At 39.2% G+C, this 21,754-nt stretch overlaps 1 protein-coding gene across 1 annotated transcript in view; it reads right to left on the bottom strand.

Moving 5' to 3' along the window:
• The window catches only part of NRIP1 (nuclear receptor interacting protein 1), a 106,939-nt gene that overhangs the window by 81,969 nt on the left and 3,216 nt on the right, over positions 1-21,754 (bottom strand). Inside the window, exon 2 of the mRNA XM_051779587.1 lies at positions 16,179-16,304. The gene's annotated coding sequence lies outside the window, so the exon portion shown is untranslated. The remainder of the gene's footprint in view (positions 1-16,178; positions 16,305-21,754) is intronic.

Here is a 21,754-nt window from a genome sequence, read left to right as displayed (position 1 = left end):
ACAACTATTTTAAAGTAGAGAAAATAATTACATTTTGTTAATAATTTGAAAGTTTAGTCTCATGTTTATTTTGATTAGAAACAACATTTTAAGTCCTCCAGTATTATTATAATTATTGCCCACCATACAAATTATTTGGGAAGCCAGGACCTTAATGTTGTTGCCTTGATAAAATAGTCTAAGAAACCTAATCTTGGAAGCTCCTCTCACAAAGGGAGGAGAAGTTTATACTCCCAGGGATCCCTGCTTCTTGCTTCTTTCCACATCTGAGGAACCAGATGATCAAGCAGCAGGAAAAAGAAATATTTAAAATGTTTTCATGCTGAATTTTGTCTAACCTGCTGTGCCTACTTTTTGCCTTGTTTTGTTATTTTGTTTAAGCAGAATACTGTCATCACATACAAACCCCATGTTCTTCTGACAAACTCTATTTAAACTTATAGCCCCACCTAAAATCCCTTCTTTAATGTAAATGATACTGAAACTCTTGATACTTTCAGTTCTACAATACTATTGCTAACTTTCTTAATATAAGGGTAAGGAAGGACTCACACAACTCCTTACAGGCATCTTCTAAAATATGTTATGTTCTATATCCCTAATAACACTTAAATATTTTACTGGCTGGGTCCATTGTCTACCAGCAGAAACGTACAAAACCAGTTTCTTGAAAAAATGTGTTTGCAAAAAACAAGTGTCTGTGTGGTTTGCCTAGAGCAGATTAAACTCTTGAAAAGGTGGTCACTATTCACAATTATTTAACAAATAATTAATAAGCAGCTATATTGGCCAGGTTGAGACAGAAAAATTAATTAAATCCATAGACATTTTTTCACCTCTCCCAAGCCACTTTATGCACTAGTTATTTGTAATTTTCTACTCATACTCTCTGATTTATACCACTCATATGGATGCTTAAAGAAAGCTAATAAATGATACAACAAGTCAGAAAAATTCTTGGATTTTGAAACAAATAGTTTCATGTGTTTTCCAGAGTTATTCCTACAATTGTAAATAGATTTTGTTCATTTCTTTTCTATAAAAAAAGGCATAAGCAATTTACTGTGTTATGACTCTCCCTATTCTCTACTGAAATTCTCTTTCCCAGTATCAGAGATGTACTGTGATTCCAGTAATAAGCTCTACTTGGATTTATGAGTAAAACACAGTGTAAATCATGACATGAAGACATGTAATTCTGTTTTCTATGACTCATCAGCTTTCTTCCAGCTCCCACCTTCACATAAAAAAAAATTAATTTGTGGGATAAATTCTATGATCCAGACACTGCAAAAGAGAATACTCAACTTTTCCTCCTATTGCACAGCTGTTCTCTTACGAGTTTTTATTCTTTCTTTCCCCTATCTCTTCTCTGAGAGTTCAAATATCAGTGAACATTTTCATCAACATCCCTGCTAGAATGCCTCTGGTAGAAAGAAAATCTGTAAACCAGAAGATAAAAAAAGAAATCTGTGGAATTTTCCTCAAATTCTTGAAAATTTATAAAAATCATGATTTGCGGAACGTTTTGCCCACTTATTAAGATTAATTGTCTTTTTATTGTCTCTTCTTAATCAAAAAATAGTAGCACTAAGCATTATCTAGTTGCTAGAATCCAGAAGAAATCAAGAGGTGCAACACTATGCACAAATTCTGTTTAAGTTGATGCACAACATAAAGCATAAAATACCTCCATGAATTTCTATGTTATTTTACATCCCCAGAAACCAGCATCACCAAAATACATATAGACTTTGCTTTTGGCTTTGATTTTGGGTGGGATTTTTACTATTTAAAATTTTCAGCAAGACAGGAATGAGATGTAACCTTCTCCTAAAGACAGGCTCTCATTCTCCAGCTACTTTCATTTTGCTAGATCTTAATGTTCTTCTTGAATGCCTGAGGAACTTTATCTTCCTGTTTGGCACAGTTCTAAATTGGCTTAAATCATATTTATCCAACAGTTACCTGCATTATATTTTCAAGGGTAATTTGTGTCCTTCTCCTAGAGCATTTATTTCTCCTGCTCTGTAGGGTTCCATTCTGGCCCTGTTCTTACTCAGCAATCCAAAGCTGCCTGTGTGCAGGGTTGTTCATGATGCTGGATTTCATTTCTATGCTGGTAAGACACAGATCTTGTCAACCAAACCAGCAATTTCAGACTATGCTATTACCATATTGACAAGCTGGTAAGCATAAAAGCCTGCACGAGCATCAATTTTCTTCAGTTAAAATCAGAAAAAAAGCCCTGAGCTGTTCATGGCTGGCTCTTGCCATCAACCCAAGCCCACTTGAACTTCTAACCCATCTTTAAAATTCAACCCAGGTTCATTGGTTAAAAACCCTGTTTTGATTGCAAGCTCTTCTTTCAGGGTTGCAGTCAAAAGATTAAGGCTTCCTATTATTAGTTGAACTAAATGTGCTTTGCTTATTGCTCACTCATGCTTTTATGTTCCCTAGGCTAGATTATTTTAATGCCCAGCTTGTTGATCCGCTGATGAGGCCGATTATCAAATTTCATCTTGTAGCAAGTTCTGTTTCCAGAGCAAATATTGTACACACTAATGCATTGTTTCATACCTGCTGGTCTCTCCCAGTGGCTACTAATACACCACAAAATCTATTTAAGCTATTACTGCTCTTGCACTACCAAGTTTTTCATGAACTTTGACTTATTACTAAGAGGTATTTGTCAGGGGGCTGATTCTGCCAAGTTAAGGTAATGGAAGCTTTATCACCGAGTTCAGGAAAAAAAAAAGAGAAGTAAAACCATAATTCACTACTCATGTTCTTAAAGCGATTGCATGGGCACTGGGTGATGGCTTTCTGCTTGTGTCCTATATATATTTCAGAAAGAGTTGATGTATCCCAACTGGCAGATTCAGAAGCCCTTTTCAGCTCCTGAATCCAGATGTTTGCGCACTATGGCTATATCCTTCATACTGAAATAAAACTATTTCTTTGCAAACTCGGATTTTCTTCTGAAGGAAGCACTCATGTGCCACCACCCTCCCGTCAGGTTGATCAGAGGATTAGGACTGACAGAGGCAGTCTGGGTTGCTGTGCCTGGCGACTGAGTATGCCACGAGCTGCACAAGATTTGCGTTGTTTTCTGAGGGATTCTGGCTTGTGAAGATGTTAGAATAAAGAGCTGTTTAACTTTATTTTGGACCTTGTAGTCATTTGTAAGAATTTGAACTAAGCACTCTTTACTATTAACTAATAACTAAATAAATAATTCAAAAACCCGCCCTGGCAAACAAACGAGAACAGCCTGTTTTTTTTCAGGCAGCCTTGTTCAGACAGGTACCTTCTTGGGTAATGCTACTGAGATTAGTGAAAATTCTCCATAACAGAACATACTATAGCCTAAACCAGAAGCAGTCATGTGACAGAGTCACTGGCCAACTTGACTGGCTTTCCTGATGGCATCCCTTTCTGCTGGAGAGCTGATTACTGATTCCCATGGTCCCTCAGCTTTGCGCACCCAGGTGTGGTCACATATATCTGAGGAGGGATCTAGTTTTAGGACTAACATGTTTTATTATTTATGTCAAATGTGTTCTCATCAGTAATAGGAAAAGGGAAAAAAAAGAAAATATTAAGAGTTATGTCCCCAGGACTTGGTTTTTAAATGACCAGAAATTAAAACTACCAGAATAATGTTATTAGAGCCCTTCCTAAGAACACAGAACTTCGAAGGTGAGTAGTGGGGAGAGGGAGGATTTATGACTCTCTAGCACTGACAACGAAGGTAATTTCACAATAAACTGCAGAATTTAGTTGTTTCTAGAAAGTCCTTACAAGAGCAAGAGTTGCTGCATAAAGGAGTACCACTGTTTAAAAGGAAAAGAGCAGTTGTGGAACCCCTAAAGTTGTAGCTAAGAATATGGGCCTACAGGGATTATACTGAAGATTAAAATATTTTGGCCGTAGTGATGGCTGTAATGAGAATACATCCAGAGATAAACTGAGAGAGCTGAAATTAGATGGCAGCCTACAAAAATTAAAGTGAAAATGGGACTTGCTTAGAGGTAATAGATGGAGGGTACAAGATTCATTTTTTAAGTGTTAACCTTTTACATGACAGTGTGATGCTGTAATTAAGATGACAGGATTCTTTGTTTGGGGAATTTATTTTGCATTTCTAATTGTTTTATAATTCCTAGGTTAGGAATTTTCTCCAGAAGTTTCTGACTGACAGAAGTCAAGGATTTTTCACGGCAATACAATGGAATGAGTGAGCTTCATTGTACTGAGCAAAAGATTGAGCACAATTTGTCTTAATTATTGTGATTAAATTAGAATATTCTTGAATATTAATATTTTTTCTGGTCTATGTTGAATACGAACATGGAAATTCAATTGATTTCTTTCTAGTAACCCAATCCTTAAGAACTTGCCCCAAACTTTGAGCCACTTTGATGTTCAAAGGCTTTGGCTGAGATCAGAGATGAGAAGAAAAAGAATGGGGACCTCTTCACAATATTTTTACCTTTGAAGTGTCAGGTTAAAAGTACTATTTCTGTTTGCTTAAACAAGCAAGAGAATGAAGGATAAGATCATGAATTATGATAACAGACAAATGACAAATGTTTTTCATGAAGTACATTTCCTTGTCAGGAGCGAGAATGTTCTTCTAATAGATTTCCAAAGAGATTGACAATTTGTAGAGTCAATTATTAGGAAGGAAAAGATATATCATTGTATTTCGGTTTTAACCATTTAAGTGGGAATAAAGGATTAATTTGGAACTTTTCCCTCTGTTTTCCTCTACATTTCATACCAGTCGTACCAAACATTCCCATTATCCAACTGTCAACAAATCCCCTAGACTCAAGCCTGGAACAGTACATCCCAAATCTTCCCCGTGAAAGTACTTCATGAAAGCTCCTCTGTCATTCAAGATCATACTATTCCCTCCTCTATTTATTTCTAAGTGTCACTCAGCTCCATTCCACCAGCTTGGAAAAACGTCAAGAACTTTTATCTTCAGAGTCAGTTGCCAGTTCTGTTTAGTGAACAAGCCAGCAGGGACCTCTGGTGCCATCAATGCAGCTCAGTCAATGCCCCTCTCTTCAGGGATGGAGTATATCATTATCCCGATGGCTGGACAGAAAAAAGCTGCATTTTTAGAATAGTTCTCAGGGAGCAGTTACTGGAAATCTCCTCCCTTGAGACAGACTATTTGGCAACAAGTTTTGCTGCTGTGACATGAGGTATTGCATCAAGGCCCAATCCTGCCACTAATAAAGTTAGTGGGAAACGTGCCATTCTTTTCAAGCGAAGTCAACAGGATTAGTGTAGCAAATCAGAGCTAAAAAACGTACCTTGCATCTTCAAATGCAAACAGAAAGTCATCTCACAAGTGCGAATGTCATTTTACGTCTGGTTTCAGAATCTGGCTTTGTTTCAAATCAGAATAGGCCCCTTCCCCAAATTTAAAATTGACAATAATGAAAATGGAAATTTTATTTTCATATTACAACATTTCCATTTTTGGGTTTGGGGGCGTTTATTTAAGTTTGCATCTAAAAAAAGTCAAGAACAGACTGTTTCAGTGTTGGATTTCTTTTTCCTCTTAAAAAAAAAACCCCAAGCACCCTTTTCTTAGTTTCTTCTAAAGCAAAGAATAAAACATTGCAGAGATTTTATTGTTTAACAAAACTGTTTTCTGATAGAAAACAGTTTACTTCACACTTTTCCTTAATAAGCTCTAGCGGACTCTTTTAATTACCAGCAGACACATTACACAGCTGTGCTAGGAAACATTACTTAACCTGCTCAGCCTGAATGGAGAATTTCTTTTGATGTCAGCTGTCAGACCCAAAGGCTCTTGACTGCACAAACAGGTAACAGTCTTGGCAAGTGCAATCTTCCTATAGAGAAATAATAAGGCGCCAGGTTATTTTATTTTTTATATATATATATATAAATGTTGGTTCACTTTTTTCATAAGATATTATCATACTTGGCAATACTGGCTTTAATTCTACTTAAAATGACAGAACTGAATTGTCATCATTTTTAATGGGTGAAATCTATGCAGTTCATCAGAGGTGCTGTAAAATCTAATCAGAAATTAGACTGTAAAATTAATAGGCCTATATTCTCTATAATACTGTTTTATAAATCTGGAACTGTAGCAGATCTGGAGTTTCACATACAGTGCAATTAAGCAGTGTTGGGATTTTCAGTTTAAACAAATAACATGTGAAATAACTAGTACACCACACTAAAGAGTTAGTGGCTGATTTTTACTTTGCATAGTAGGGTGCCAAATGCATTAATTCCATGCCTGGGCTTTCATTTGAGTGTATTTCTATACCACAGTTACAAGCCATGGCATAACTTCCCCCAGTTTATTTTTCCACAGCTATTTCACAGAATCTTCTGAGTTGGAAGGGACCTGCATGAATTATCGAGTCCAACTCGCGAGTGGCCCATACTTTTTATGCAGCAAAGGTTAAGAATGGCTGTAAGACACTGATTTTGACCACGCAGCCCTTGTCTGCGAGTATCCAGGTGACAGGATTGCAGTGCTAACTTGTCCCTGTTAGTCGGAGAGGAATAAAAGGGAAAAATGGATGGGAGAGGCATGAGGCAAGCTACGAAAGGAGCTGGTGTGCAGCCTTTCCTTAGCAGCAGCTCTGGGAAAAAGGGGAGCACAGCCCCTCAGCACCACCTTGCTCCGGGGGGCTGTGGGAGCCCAGCCGTGGGAAGGGAGGCGGGTGGCGGCTCTCAGCATCTCCTCCCTCCCTGCGCTTTGCGGGGAGTACACGCGAGGAAGCGAAGTCTCCCATGCCCCAAAAGCCCTATAGGCAAACCCCAAGCGGGATTTTCCTCCCCATGACGGCAGGAGGAGGGTGAGGGGGTGCCGTTCGCGGTGCCTCCCCTGCCCCCAGCAGGACCGGGCAATCTGGCCGAACATATGTGACATTATGTAATGCCACGGGAGCGGCTGCTGGGGAGGGCGAGCGATGGCAAAGAGGCAGTAGGCAGGCAGCAAACCTTCCTTCCCTGGGCTGAAATGATTCACTCCTAATGATAATTTGCACCATTTTAGCGCCGGGTACCTCCCGTGTAATGATTATACAGTGTTGCTATAAAACCTCAGGGTTCATCTGCAGAAACATTTCTTACACTGGAGTTCTCTGTGGAGACATACTTATAAAAATTGGTATGAGGGGAAGATTAAATAGATAAGAGCATAAAAACAGATTATAGAATAAATACAGTCTTGTAGATCAGTTCAACAGGGAGGCAGGAGCTTACACTCTTGATTCTGCTGCCAAATTCTGTCATATTGGACAGATTGTTTCTTCTCTGTTCCTACCTCAGTTTACCAGATTTGAAAGAATGGTAATGCCTTTTTCAACTCTTTCTCTGCCTTATCTAACCATGCCATAATACAGCAGGAATACCTTCACTGGAGACATTAACACTGCCTACCCTATGGAATTTGGATCCCAGTTTAGTTTTCAAACTTGGGACAAATAATTATCAATATATAAATATGCTTACTTCTGGTTTTGGATTGTGTTCTCTTTTCCTGTAGATCCTGCTATCCATTCCATCTCTATCTCCACCCCAACAGAAAAAGAAATATTTGCCAAGAACAAAAGAGCCAAATCAGTAAAGAAGTAATTTTTATCTTTTTTTTTAACAACCTGATAGAGAATACAGCACAGCGAAAAAGATGTTTAAATCCAGTTATAAAAAAAAACTTTAGTAATATTTCTTTACATTAATAAAGCCATTCACCGAGGTAATCTTGTCTCACACCATTAGTGCACAGCAATACAAAATAAGGTGAAAACCTTTGGAAAAGTACTTAAAGCAATAAATCTGAAACAAGGAATACGCTTTCCCTTTATCATAATTGCACATTTAAGAGGCCTCTGCTTTACCAGTGTCAATTCAGAGTGACAATGCCCGGCTTAATGCTGTCGTCTTTTAGCTACTATTATAGAAATTGTAGTTATACAGTTTTCAAAGCGAGCAATTTTATGTAGTTAATTGTGTAACGTTGTTTATGATTTTAAACCACACAATTAATATATTATTCACAGACATGCATAATGGACTCTTTGTATTGAATGATGGCTTAAGAAAAAATGTAACTGATTTTGCAGCTACGATGATTGATTTATGAGGTAAAATTAAAAGTGCTAAGTATGTATTACTTGGCTACTCACCAGCTAAGTGGATGGGGGTCGTATGAAAAATATCTGTATATAACTAACTGCAATGTATGGATATCAAGGAATCAGAGAAATTATTTAAAGCAAAGCAAAAGGATTAACCAAGAAGTATATAGTGAAGATTTAGGAAAGGCAATTGGCTATCAAGGGAAACTAGACAAGAATTAGATGTTCTTGCCTATAAAAATCTTCTCTAATATAAGGTAATGGAAGCTTTATTCTTAGAAATTTTAAAACAGCTGGATCGAACAATATCAAATTAAAAGACCACACTCCAGTAACATCTCTCATTAATATCTTGCTTTTTAAGTAATGGTGGGACTTTAAATGAAATGGTACCCAGCATGAATAATGGAAACTACCTGCCTGTAATGAAGAAAGGACCTCCGTGGTACCAAGGGATCTGACTTCTTGGTACCTACCAAGAGGTACTGGAAGTACTTTCCATTTTTAATTCATTTGGAGGGGGGAAAAAAAAGATGTCATTATGCAAGGTGAATGTCACATGAAATCATGGGCAGTTCCATTAAAGAGCTTTACACTAAGTAAAAATTCTCAGTTTAGACAAAAGCTATGCCCTGCTGTTCTGCTGTAGCTTTTTATACTAACAAATTTTAACTGGACGACAACTAATTGAAGAAGGCACTTGTTTTATTTCACCAGATTTCCTTCTCTGAACTGATAGTTTAACAAAAGTATGTAAAATCTTATTAAGGTACGTGACCAATTTGGAAGAAACACACCAAAGCAATACACTAAGCTTGCTGCTTCCACCATCCTCTTCACTTACACAAAGCAAAGGAGAGTCACATCTTAGCTAAATTCCACAAACAACTTGCTATCCCTCATCTGAGCTAGCCTGCTTCAGAGGAAAAAAAAAGTATTTAGAGGAAAACTCCTCTAGTAAAGGACAGTTCCTCTTGTCAAAGGGCATAAGGAGATGGGTTTAGCAAGGAAGTTTGTATAATTTAATAAAAAAGTTAATCTAAATGTTTCCATATTGATGTACCTTGATTTAAGCTCTAAAATTAAGCAAGCTTCACATTTCTATGAAACAGCCATGAACAAGAGACTGTAATATAACTTGCCTTTAAGCAACAGCAAACTAAGAAGCATGCTTTTCCTAGATTGACAACTGTCACATATTTTGACACAGGAACGGGACAGATGGATCATTTATTCCTGTGATTTTGGATACCTAGCACCATCAAAATATTACAAAGCAAAAACATTGCATCAACAGGGAACTTTTTATTCCTGAACTTCTTATGGGCAAAATGAAATAAAATTCATCCAGATCTTGTGACTTTTATTTTCTGTTGAGCATGTGTATATAAATGTCTATGCTATACCATCTTTGTGTATGAGCAATGTAACATATATAGGATATCTAAAAGCAGTTTTCTTTTCACTTAGCTTCACATTATTGCCTATTCCATATTACTTGTAACTAAGTTCATTTTACAATTCAACTTTGTACTCCTTCTCCATTTATTCTCCTTCCAAAGCAATCTGACCCTTCTTCCACCTGAACATTTAACACACATTATAAGTTTCAGTTCTTCCTCTTTCTGGAAATTTATCTTCATCCTTTGTGAACTTCATAACTCATATTTTCATCAAGTTTCAGTCATGACACTCTTACAGGTCTGACCGTGTTTGAGTGTCTGTTTACACTCTTATGTCATGTGTGTTGGAATGACACTATGAACTCCCATAAGTAGATCATGCATACAGTATATCAGTAACATTTATAACATTTCATATAGAAATGAAATGGAAGTTCTGACACTATTGCCTTTTCTGATGTAATTTATTCAACTTATAGCCACCAATTTGAAATTTTTATAAAAGCTAACAGTTCTGCTCACCTGCTCCACTGGCTGAGATACGATTATATTCTCCCCAAAGAAAAGATGGCCATTAGAACAATATGATAACTAATGGAAAGTAGAAGTTCACATTTAGCAATCTAGCAAAATACAGATAAAAGACCAGTTTGCAAATAAATAGCTGCACTTGTCATAATTTAAAAAAAACCAAAACAAAACCAACACCCAGACTTATCTCTTAGAGTTCATTTGTGACTAAATAAATTAGAGTACAGTCTACTACAGATGACCTGGTGGCCATCTAGGATTACAGGCTGGAGCCCAGGCTATTCAGCCCAAAGGTTAGGGCCTGTGTCCAGAGCTGGGAAGGGAGCCGAATGTTCGTGGCCAAAATTCAGGAACCAGAAAGTCAAACCAAGGGTCAGCAGCCAGAGATAGGAATAAGCATCTGCCCAGGAATCACGACCTGAAATCAGAAACCCACAAAAAGAAACTGCAATCACAGGGCACAATGCAGAGATGGCTCTGAGTATATATTATGAGGTGCAAAAGGCTGTGCTGGAGTTCTGCCTCAGAGACCAGCTCCTGAGTCACTGGCTGACGTACTCTGGCTAACAGGTCCAAACTGCAGGGATCCTGATTTACTACTACAAAAAAAGGTCTTAGTAGAGATTAGTAACTTTGCCCTGAAAAATACAGCAAATAAACCAGCTTTCTACCCTTCCAAACTCTGTGAATGTTGAGAAGGACGGAACCTCTTTTCTCAGTATGATACTTGTTAGGTAGGTTAATAGAAGGCTTCCATTTCTTCTGCTGTTGAACCAGAAAGTTCCAGAGGCATGACATCTACATAACACTGATAAATTTCGTACTAACACAGAACTTCCAAATCTGTTAAAGGCAGGAATGAATTAAAACAAACAGATCAAAGTTGCACCAGGGTGGATCTTTAGAGTTTTAACAATTCTTTGACCCTCCTAAGGTTTTTCCTTAGTATCACTGCAGAGAGCAGTGCCAAATGGTCAGACTGGACTTTCACCTGCAATTTTGTACACATGAAGTAGCAATGGAGGAAGGTTGTAAGCAATAGGGCATGGTGTGAAAAATCAGATCAAAAGATAAGTAGAATGATTTGGATTGGAAGGGACTTTTAAAGGTCACCTAGTCCAACCCCCATGCAGTGAGCAGGAACATCTTCCACTCTACCAGGTTGCTCAGAGCCCCATCCAACTTGAACTTGCGTGTTTCCAGGGACGGGGAATCCAACACATCTCCAGGCAATCTGTTGACAGTGTTTTACCACCCTCAATATAAAAAATTTCTTTCTTATATCTAGTCTGAATCTACCCTCTTTTATTTTAAAACCATTGCATCTTGTCCTGTTGCAACAGGCCCTGCTAGAAGTTTGTCTCCATCTTTCTTATAGGCCCCCTTCAAGTACTGAAAGGTCACTATAAGGTCTCCCCAGACCCTTCTCTTATCCAGGCTGAGCAACTCCAACTCTCTCAGTCTGTCTTCACAGGAGAGGTCCTCCAGCCCTCTGACCATCTTCAGGACCCTCTTCTGGACTCGCTCCAACAGGTCCATGTCCTTCCTGTGCTGGGGACCCCAGAGCTGGAGGCAGCACTGCAGGTGGGGTCTCAGCAGAGCAGAGCAGAGGGGCAGAATCCCCTCCCTCCCCTGCTGCCCACACTGCTTTGGATGCAGCCCAGGACACAGGGGGTTTCTGGGCCCCCAGTGCACATGGCTGGGTCATGTCCAGCCTCTCACCCACCAGCACCCCCAAGTCCTTCTCAGCAGGGCTGCTCTCGATCTGTTCATCCCCCAGCCTGGATTGATACCAGAAACTCTGCTCTTGGTCTTGTTGAATCTCATGAGGTTCAAATGGGCCCAGTTCTGGATTTTGTCCAGGTCCCTCTGGATTGCATCCCTTCCCTCAGGCGTGTCAACAGCACCACATAGCTTGGCTTTGTCTGCAAATTTGCTGAGGGTGCACTTGATCCCACTGTCTATGTCATTGATGAAGATATTCAACAGTTCTAGTCCCAACACAGTCATAGGCCCAAGCTCAAATTCCTTCCTGCCTTTCTGGTTCCTCAGGACAGGTGCCTAACATCCTTTCGACAGCACATCTGTTTCGTGCATGGCTGTGAACCAAGAGTTCTTGTCTGCACTGCATTAGCATGAGAGTTTGGAGAGTTTGTGACATAGAAGGGCATGGTTTGGTTTGTGTGTGAGGGAATAGTGATGGACAGATGTTACTGTCCCTTCTTCTTGGGCATGCAGTTCTTGTTGCAAGTGGCAGCTATGATGTTCATCTCTGAGAAGAAAGATGGAATGGGCCATGAACTTCACCCTATCCACATGTACAGCTTGGGTCAAGCAAGTTTTGGAGCCACTGCTTCAGAAGTTCTGTGCATCCCTAGACTGGAGTGTTCTCCACTACAGCACTGCAACTCCTTACTGTAGAAGTTCTCATTAAACTCTTCCAAGGTATATAAGGATCTCTTAGGCATATAAGAATTTAAATATGCAAATATTGTACAGTGTGTCAGACTACCCACATCTTCCTTAAAAAAAAAAAATCCTGTTGAGGATTTTGCTATGACCTCACCCCATTTTTTCTATGTGAAAGAAAAATATTGTCTGACTTCCTTCATAGCATATTCTACATCTTATTGACAAATCACTTATGACACTAATTTATTAGCATAGAAATATTACTAAACTCAAGACAGCCTGCTTTGATTTACTACCTCATAGTTTTTCATATGCCAAGGTCCTATCATCTCTGCTTGATCATTAAAAGTCCCTTGGCTCTTTGTTTGCTTTTTTTTTTTTTGTGCAACAGAAGAGTTTTGCCTTGTGGCCCTGGCTGAAATCCTGAGTATTGAATGGATTTGAAGCTCAAAGGAAGATTCACTGAGCTGATGCTTAAGAAATACAGGATGCGTTTTTCAAAACCACTGTCTTACATTAGCTCCTTGCCACAAAATCAATGGCAAAGTAGGGAAAAAATGGGACATAAACACAGAAAAGTAAAATCTAACAACAATTAGAGACAAGAATTCCATAGAGACATGAAGAATTGCAGGATTTAAAGTCTTTTTACCAGCATCATTGTATTACAAGAAAGATGAGTGGCCAATTTCATAGTGGCGGGGAGGTTGGAACTAGAAGATCTTTAAGGTCCCTTCCAGTCTAAACCTTTCTATGATTCTATGATAAGTTGCCATTCCAGGTTTTTTCCTCTCTTCCATGGGTGTGTCCTCCTCTTCATCAGCTTCATTTCACTACGTGCACAACCAGTGACTGGCTACTGGTAATAATCAAAGTAAGCAAGCTCTGCATCACTAATATTCCAGATTACAGGAGTCCATTCAGAAAACATATTAAAGATAGAAAACTGAGACTAAAGTTAAAACTTGTGCTCAGTCCCTCACATAAATTGATTTGGTATTTCAAAAAAGAAATGAAGGCCTTATTGACCTAGAACTTGTGGCTCAAATGAAACCCATGGAAAATCAGTTGGCTTATGTTTAATTCAAGGATCTTTCCTGGAAAAATTAAAAAATACATCTTAACACATAACTGAAGATAACCAATTATTTTATCTTGTCTCCACTTCTTCTGAAACCAAGTAAGCCAAAACAATTTCACTATTATGTGAAATGAGCTATCGAAATGCAATATAAATAAAAAACTTGGGCACATTTTCAAATTTTTTATGCATTCTCAGAGATTTTTATTTATATTTCAGCAAATGCTTCTTTAGCCATAGCAATAAATTTGAACACCTGTTATTTGTGTAAGGTGTACCCACCAGTCTCTCAGCCAGACCAGATCGTGTGATAATATAATTCCAAAGAGTATGTTCTTATTTTGTCTGAAAACTAAACAATTCATCTGCTTACAAGGAAGCAAGTTTGCTTGTCAACACAGAAAATAAAAGCATGGTGATGTTACATATCCAGCATAAAAAGTAGCGAAGGGTTTGAAATAAGAATAAATATATCAAAATAGCGTATATTGTATATCAATTCAGGTAAATAAGTAAGAGCTAATTAGTGCACATTTAAGTTGCATTACTGAACACAGCCTTCCCATGCAGAAACACACCTTAAAGGCTGTGAGAAGTACACTTGCTCCTTTTTCATCTTCACACCACCCACCAGCACGGCTGATAAAGCACCGAAATGTTTTCCCCTCCCTGTCCCTCTCCAACAGATATGAGAGCCCAGTGTTGATGCCCAGCTGCGGCAAATTCTCATTCGGAAACAAAATCTCCAGCGGGAACTTTGTACCCGAATATATCAAGAAGTCAACACAGCTCATTGTCACATTAGGAAGCTTATTCTGTCCTGGGATTGCTGAGATACTTGGCAAGACAGACGGCCAGTCTCTCTGTCTCCCTGATGGCGTCTGCAGTGCTAGAGATTTGTCATGCAATTCATTGAGCTGAACTGAGCACATAAATTTTCAGTTATGACTAGAAAGTTAGAAAATTCTCCACCGATGAAAATTACACGTCCATACTGATAGGCAGGCAGGGAGCACTTTGGGGAACAAGAGCAGGAACAAAGGATCAATCCCAGAGTGTGAGAGTGACTTGAAGAAACAAAGAACAAGCTAAAAGTGGCACGAGCAAGGTATAATTTCTATGTTAACTCTAGAAGATCCTTCTACATTCATTCATTTTCCAGCCACGACATCATGAAATATTTAAATCGCTCCCACTGTAGGTGGCAGTTTATTGAGATTTGTTTTTTGAGAATTGAGATCTCAGTAAACCAAAAGCTCAATTCTGGACCACTGGTCTCCACACTTAACTATGGTAAACCAGCACCCAGATCCAGAGGGATGTCACAGAACCTTCCACTTAAAACAGAAGCAATACAAATCTGTGTTTTCATATGAAATCAGACATAAAGACCAAAAGGAACAACGTCCTTTCATAATAAAGACTTGAACCTTTCTTGAATATATCATAATTAACAGGTTGTAGGCAAAGTTGATGATTTTACAATTTTTTTTCCCTTAGGAAGGCATATTTTCAATCAGTATTTTACATAGTGCAGACCATGCTCTAGGACTGAAGTGCAAAAACCTGAGACTCTTGCCAGCAAAAGATTTAACCTGAATAGGAGGAAAAAAACATTGCTGTTGGGACAACTCTTTTGAAGAAGTTTGTCAGGCCTTACATAGCAAATATATGTAGACGTATAAAAATAACTTCATTTTTAATTCACTCTTTCGTTCTAATTTTGTAACAATGTGTGTCACTAGTCCAAGGTGTACTAGTTTCATTATTACCAAAATATAAAGTAGTGAGGCACTGAAAGATCTCTTCTGCTTTTAACAGTCACCCACTATACATTTGTATTTTATTCGAAATGCAATTTTTAAAAAGTTAGGTAAAGTCTTAATTCACAAACTGTTTCACCGCATAAATATGACACCAAAGGATAGATGTCAATTGGCTTTACAGAGCATTTTGAGTATCTGTACAAGCACATTCTAGCTGATATAACACGACCTGCGTTGGGAAGAAGCAAGTGGTGGTGGAAAGTTTGCCTTAACTCCCCCGGGAGAATAAAGCAGTAAAACTCTAGCTGCAGACAAGCCCTCTTACTCTACCACTCCAGTGTGGACAAGACTAAATGCAGAAAAGAAAATTCTGAAGAGGAGAGCAAAACAAACAAACAAACAAACAAACAAACAAAAATAAAAATCAGAAACAAACAAAAATGCCAGCCCAAGGGCAGCTATGCCAATCCTATTTTGGACTGTTCTGGTTTGGTTTTTTCCAGTATTGCAGCCAAAGGAAATCCCCCTGCATTTTCTTAAGACATCTGAGCTTGCATGAGAAGTGGGAAGTTAGATGGAAGGAAGGCTTTTCTGATAGCCTTACCTGAAGGGCTTCGAAAAAGAGACTGTGGAGTGTGTAAACTAAGAAGAAAACTATTCACAGGCACATACCCTTAGTGGAAAGATACTAGTTTCAGGATTAAAAAAATCCTGCAAGGCATATTTGCATGCGTACACCTTTTTCCAGACATTGTTTTTTCAAGAAGGGAACATAGCGATAGGATTAATTTCTTCTAAGGGTTTCAGCACCTTGAATAAACTGACTTTTACTTACCTGTTAGGTCTTTTCCAATACTAGGATATCAGTAGATCTCCAATCAAGTAGTACAGCACAGTCCTTCTCTAGGATTTGATTCTTGGTTCAGGTAGGCAACAGATAGGATGACTCTCAAACAGTCTGCTGAGAAAGCAAATAATAAATTTGAAACAATAGCAAACACACACAGGCAAAAGTTTAAATTAAAAGAAAAATAAAAGAGAGAGTAAAATAGAAGAAGTTAAACAAGGACAACAAGAATCGACCTGTGAGTAATTTTCCTGTTTATTCCTGTATTTCTAACTGAAGCCAGGTGACGCTGGCAGAGAAGACTGTCATGAAAATGGGGGGAGTGGAAGGCAAGAGGGAGATACAAACAGTCACCTATCTACTTTAGCAAAGCCAGCAACCAGAAGAGTTGCTACCTTGCAAACCTGGTCCTGTTTTGCTTCATTTGGACTATGTACCTGAACTTCAGCCTGCTGCCCTAGCCCATGCAACCTTACTAACCATGGGTCTATAGGGATTCTCCCCCCTCCCTGCCATTATACCTCCCACTGCAAATATATTATTATTAATATGTGTCAATGCCAAGAGGAAAGAATGAAAGAAACCCACTGCACACACTAGATAATAGTCTGACAGGGATCATCTTTTTGAAGGAGGCAAGCCAAGGATCAAATCTGTAGTGACCACCCAGTAGAGCTGTACCACCTGAAGGACTTTTATTAGTGCTGTAAGCGATGTACACATTTTACACCTGTTAATTTTATCATCTTCTCCCCACCTTTTGTATGTTTACAGTAGCCTGAAGTGCTGGGGAGGGTACTGGCTCTAGTCAGAGTTTCTTAGGAAACAAAGATTCCAAGGCCAGGTATAATCAGCCTAGCAAAGAGAGGCCAGAGACTGGGGCGGAACTTCAGCAGTGGGAGCAACAGAAAATGTTACTCACCATCACTGCTATGTCAGAGATTTGCATCAGTGCAGACCAAATGAACTGATTATGGGTATGCTCTGCCAGTGTCACTACTTAATACTAGTCTCAGTGACTTATCTGTTCACTGCAGTGGTTGCACAGAGCCAGCAAAGAGTGACAGAAAAAAAGCCCAATACTGGAGTATCCACAGTCCAGGACAGGAATGGAACATCATAGGTGCAGTTCCTGTTATTTCTACTTCTCAGCATTTTGCCAGGAAGGTCTCAGACATTATAACACATTATTTTGGATCTTTGGACCTTGGCTGCCTTTTTTTTCCCCCTTTTTGAGCACTAAGTAGTTCATGCACCCATCTGAGCCCTTACAATCTGTGGTCTGGAGTGTTCACTGTAGGGTCTCTCTCAGTTTCTTAGATACATTGCTCAGAAGTGGGAGGTTAGACCTGAAATAATAACCAAAGCACAGGACTAACTCCTCAGAGGAAAGCTCCTCTGGTGTTTGAAAGACTCATGAATGTTTGCAGGGAAGAAAAAAATCATCATTTCTAAACACACAAATCTTTAGGTCCAAACCTCACGTTTTGGGCTACTACAGTCCTTCCTTGAGTCCTGATTTTAATTGTGGCTCTCAATAATTAAATTTATTGAACACAGACATATAGAAACTGCAATAAAAAGGGAGCAGATCTCTGATGTCTGAGAAAGTTTTCAGAACATCCATGTTCTTTTCAATGAAGTGAGATGACAGCAGTCTGCTCAGACCTGCAGCATGCTGTGGGCACTGAGCACTGATGACTTGGTTTACCACCCATGGTTTACCATCCTTTCCTTGATAAAGGATGTGGCAACCGATAGGAAACTTTTCTCTGTCTGTAATACCACTACAGCATTGCCTGAGATATAAATTCCTCCAAGGGTGTTTGTACCAGCCTTTGCTCTCAGCCGTCAGTCTCCATTCTCACTCAGGGTCTGCGCTTGGATACAGCAGCCTTTGATATGACCACAGCTAATCAAAAAAGCTGCACAGGTGGGGTTTGCAGCCCTTATGAATAAGAAAGTTGGGGTTAGCTTCGAAAAAGCCTCTGAAGGAGAAGAAGAAAGAGGATTTGAAAGCAGGATACCCAGACATATTAAGTTCTCTTCACCCCCATGGTGTGGAACACCGTTATTGTGACACAAAGGAAACACATGGACCAGCTTTTTTCTTTTCTGTTTCTTTTTTAAAGAGTTCAGCTTCATCTCTTTGGATATAGATAATTAGTTCTTTAACTTCATTTTCCCTCATTTAAGTAAACCTCAGGAGGAAGGAGAACGCGAACGGGCGCTATTTCCCACGTGCATCCTCTCACTGACCTGCTCCTTCCGTGGGGTTTAGTGAGGTCGCTCTGTTATACAGGGCATTACTTTCAAACAGTCCAGCCACTCCTTCCAGAACATCCCTTCTTTAATGAAATCTGACACATCAGAATAGAGGACAGGAAGTTTTTGTTGTCTGTACTTATAATATTAAGCCAGCTCCTGCTTGTCCCGAGCGTGTCAGAGAGCGCGTCCGGCAGAGCCAGCGGGCCCTCAGACACTGAACTCTGAACTTGGGCTGGACCTTGCCCTGGTCAGCTCTGTGACAGGAAAGCAGGAAGACTTTGAACCCAGGGCTTTGGGGCTGTGAGCAGAGAAACAGCTGCACTTTGCAACACGAACTTTGCACTTAGACACATGTACATTTAATCTCTATAAAAGAGCCTTTGTTTCATTACTTATTAACATCTCCTCCTTGAGTAAAGTTCTTTGTTGATGTGGCTTTAAACATGGTGTGAGGGTTTTTTTCCCACGTCCCTATCCCTCCAAAAAATGAAACCCACCACTCAACTGGATAGGATTACATTAACTATTAGAAAGTACTGAAACCAAAATCAACGTAGACTTTATGTACCTTCTGAATACTGTGGATATTTGCTGTGTGCTCTCTTCTGAGTGACTTAATGGTAATAACCAGAGCTAAATACAGAAATCAGGCAATGTTTGAGGCTTGTCTTTGCAGAGAGCACTTCTTGAGATGATACGTACAGTATTTCAGCCTGCAGTGACATTCAACCTTACTGAATAAATCAGATAAAAAATGAAACAGTAAGAAAGAGTCAGCCCATCCACACTAAAAAGCCATACTTTATGGAAGTGTCATGAGTTTTATAGTTGTACAGCTTTTTGCTACTGATTTTGCTTTGGAGTATTGTCAGTGCTTGGCTTCTGTGTGTTTCATCATAACATATGCTAACATGCACAGCCCAGCAAATCTGTAGAGATATTTATGCCCTTTCCTTCACTAATAAAAACTTTGATCAGGAACAGAAACCTACCTAAACAAGGAGCAAATGAAAACCCCAAAAGAGACCACATAATGCTTTAATCATTTCTATACCAAAAGTAAAAGCTTAAGATGCACATATGCATTTACTGTAACAAAACCGAGTGACAGAAAATTACTGGTAGATCCTGGAAATGCCCTATTGTGTCTGTGTTGTTAGAGTGGTAAAAGAAGACTGAGAAAATAAAGATTTTCTGAACAATTCTTCATCTGCAATTAGAATAAAACAAATAGTTTAAAGTGTATTTTCCATGTCATCAGGTACCACAAATATTGGTTACTGCCTGTTTGACAAAAAAAATTAGCCAGCGACAGAGGGATCACAGTCACACTTTTTTTCCATCACTACCTTCTTTTCAACATAAATTTCCTTCCAAGCCTCTCTGGTGAGCTTTTTTATCTTTTTTTTTTTTTCTTTTTCCCTCTATATGAAGACACGCCCACACACACCTGACCCAGTTTTCCTTCATTTTCATTAAGAGAATGATACAAAAAAGGAAATTTTCAACTAGTCTAGCAAGTCAGGTGGGTAAAGAATAAATCAAGGAAAGCAATTTCAAAGCACTCCCTTGCATGAAGCTGGGCTGGCAGGACTCGGCAGCGATGGGGTGAGGATGGTCAGCTCCTGAAGTTACCTGCGAGAAGCCCATGATGTTTCTTATTTGGATCTATTTTTTTACCCCTCACCTTCAGGGCACTGCTTTGACAGCATCAGTGTTCATCTGATCCTAGAGTTTGATTTGCATTCCTTGCAGAGAGCGGGCTGACAGCAAACGACAGAATTACTTGTGTTGCTCCCATTTTGGGTACGAGTGCTGTTGCCCTCCTATGACTGCAAAGCAGCTGGCACAACTGCAAGGGTGTTACACCTTATCATTTTCCTTTGTATATCCAGAAAGCTGTGCCTTCTCCTCCTTGAGGTGCCCCCCCATGACAAAGCATGCATTATGCATTCCTCATCACCTCTGCCCTGGAACACGGCCCTCCCGTCACACGGGCCTACCATGATGATCATAAGATTTAGCTGTTGCTAAGAATAGACACGATCATTTGGAAGAGATCCTGCTTGACTTCTGGGCGCAGCTTCTGAATGGTCTTAAACAACAAAACCCTTAGGTTGGATTCTGGATAACACCTGCCTGCTCTTTCCATCAGTTCGAGGGTGTCAGACCTCCCTCCACGAGGGCAGGCATGAGGATCTGCACCATTTGCTTGGCTGGGGACAGCTGCAGACGTGCACATGAATGAAGCCAAGCAAACCATAACATCTCCGTGAACAAAGCAGGCAAGCCTCTGGGAAACTACAGTACCTTTAATTAAAATAAATAAATAAAAATAAATAAGCTTGGAAAGAGCGCCGAGAAGAGCAACAAGAACGATTTAGGTCTGGAAAAAAAGACTCCTTGCAGTGAGACATTGAACTAAATGCATTTTGCTTCAAAGAGAAGATTATAATCTTTAAGGGACTAGACAAGAAGAAGATATTTCATAAGACTTTAAATTAGTGGGCAGACACACAACAGAATCCAATATTTGCAAGTTCAATCTGAAGATAAAAAGCATGTTTTAAGTATAATTAGCTACTGAGATGAATTGTCAAAAGATGCAGTAAATTCTCCATCACTAAGAAACTATTTTAATTATCACATGCTTGGCTTAAACTAGGTCCCAGAAGTCTCAGACAACACAAGCCAAATAATCTCTAAGTTTATCAAGCTTCTAGCAGAAGACAGCCCTCAGTCTGGAAATTGTTCCTGTTGCTAATTCCAAATGAGATTATTTTTTCCACAAGAAATTCAAGGTGGGAGAATAACGACAAGTGAATAGTTAGTGCATACAATACCAAGTCACGTAGACATTATTTATATAATAGTAGCATTCCTCAGTCCAGTGCTTCCAGGGAAACAAATAAAAAAGATATTCCCTAGTGTCTAATTCAGGTTAGAAAGCCAAAACAACGACAACAAAAAAACCCAACTAAAGAAAAAGGAGTATCACTTTAGATATGAACTTTAAAATATACAATATTGTATATAGTATTGTGATGTGCTTTTATCATATCCAGAATCCACCACAGAGAATCATAGAATGGCCTGGGTTGGAAGGGACCTTAAAGCTCATTTAGTTCCAAGACCCTGCCATGGACAGGAACACCTTTCACTAGACCAGATTGCTCAGAGCCCCATCCTACCTGGCCTTGAACATTTCCAGGCATGGAGCATCCCCAGCTTCTCTGGGAAACCTATTCCAGTGCCTCACCACCCTCACAGTAAATTTTTTCCTATTATCTAATCTA

This window comes from Manacus candei, unplaced genomic scaffold (assembly GCF_025592945.1).
Source record: "Manacus candei isolate 608988 ecotype Guabito, Panama unplaced genomic scaffold, ASM2559294v1 h1tg000014l, whole genome shotgun sequence".
Lineage (NCBI taxonomy): Eukaryota > Metazoa > Chordata > Aves > Passeriformes > Pipridae > Manacus > Manacus candei.
Note: the sequence above shows the minus strand (reverse complement) of the source record. Positions and strands in the feature narration are given on the sequence as shown.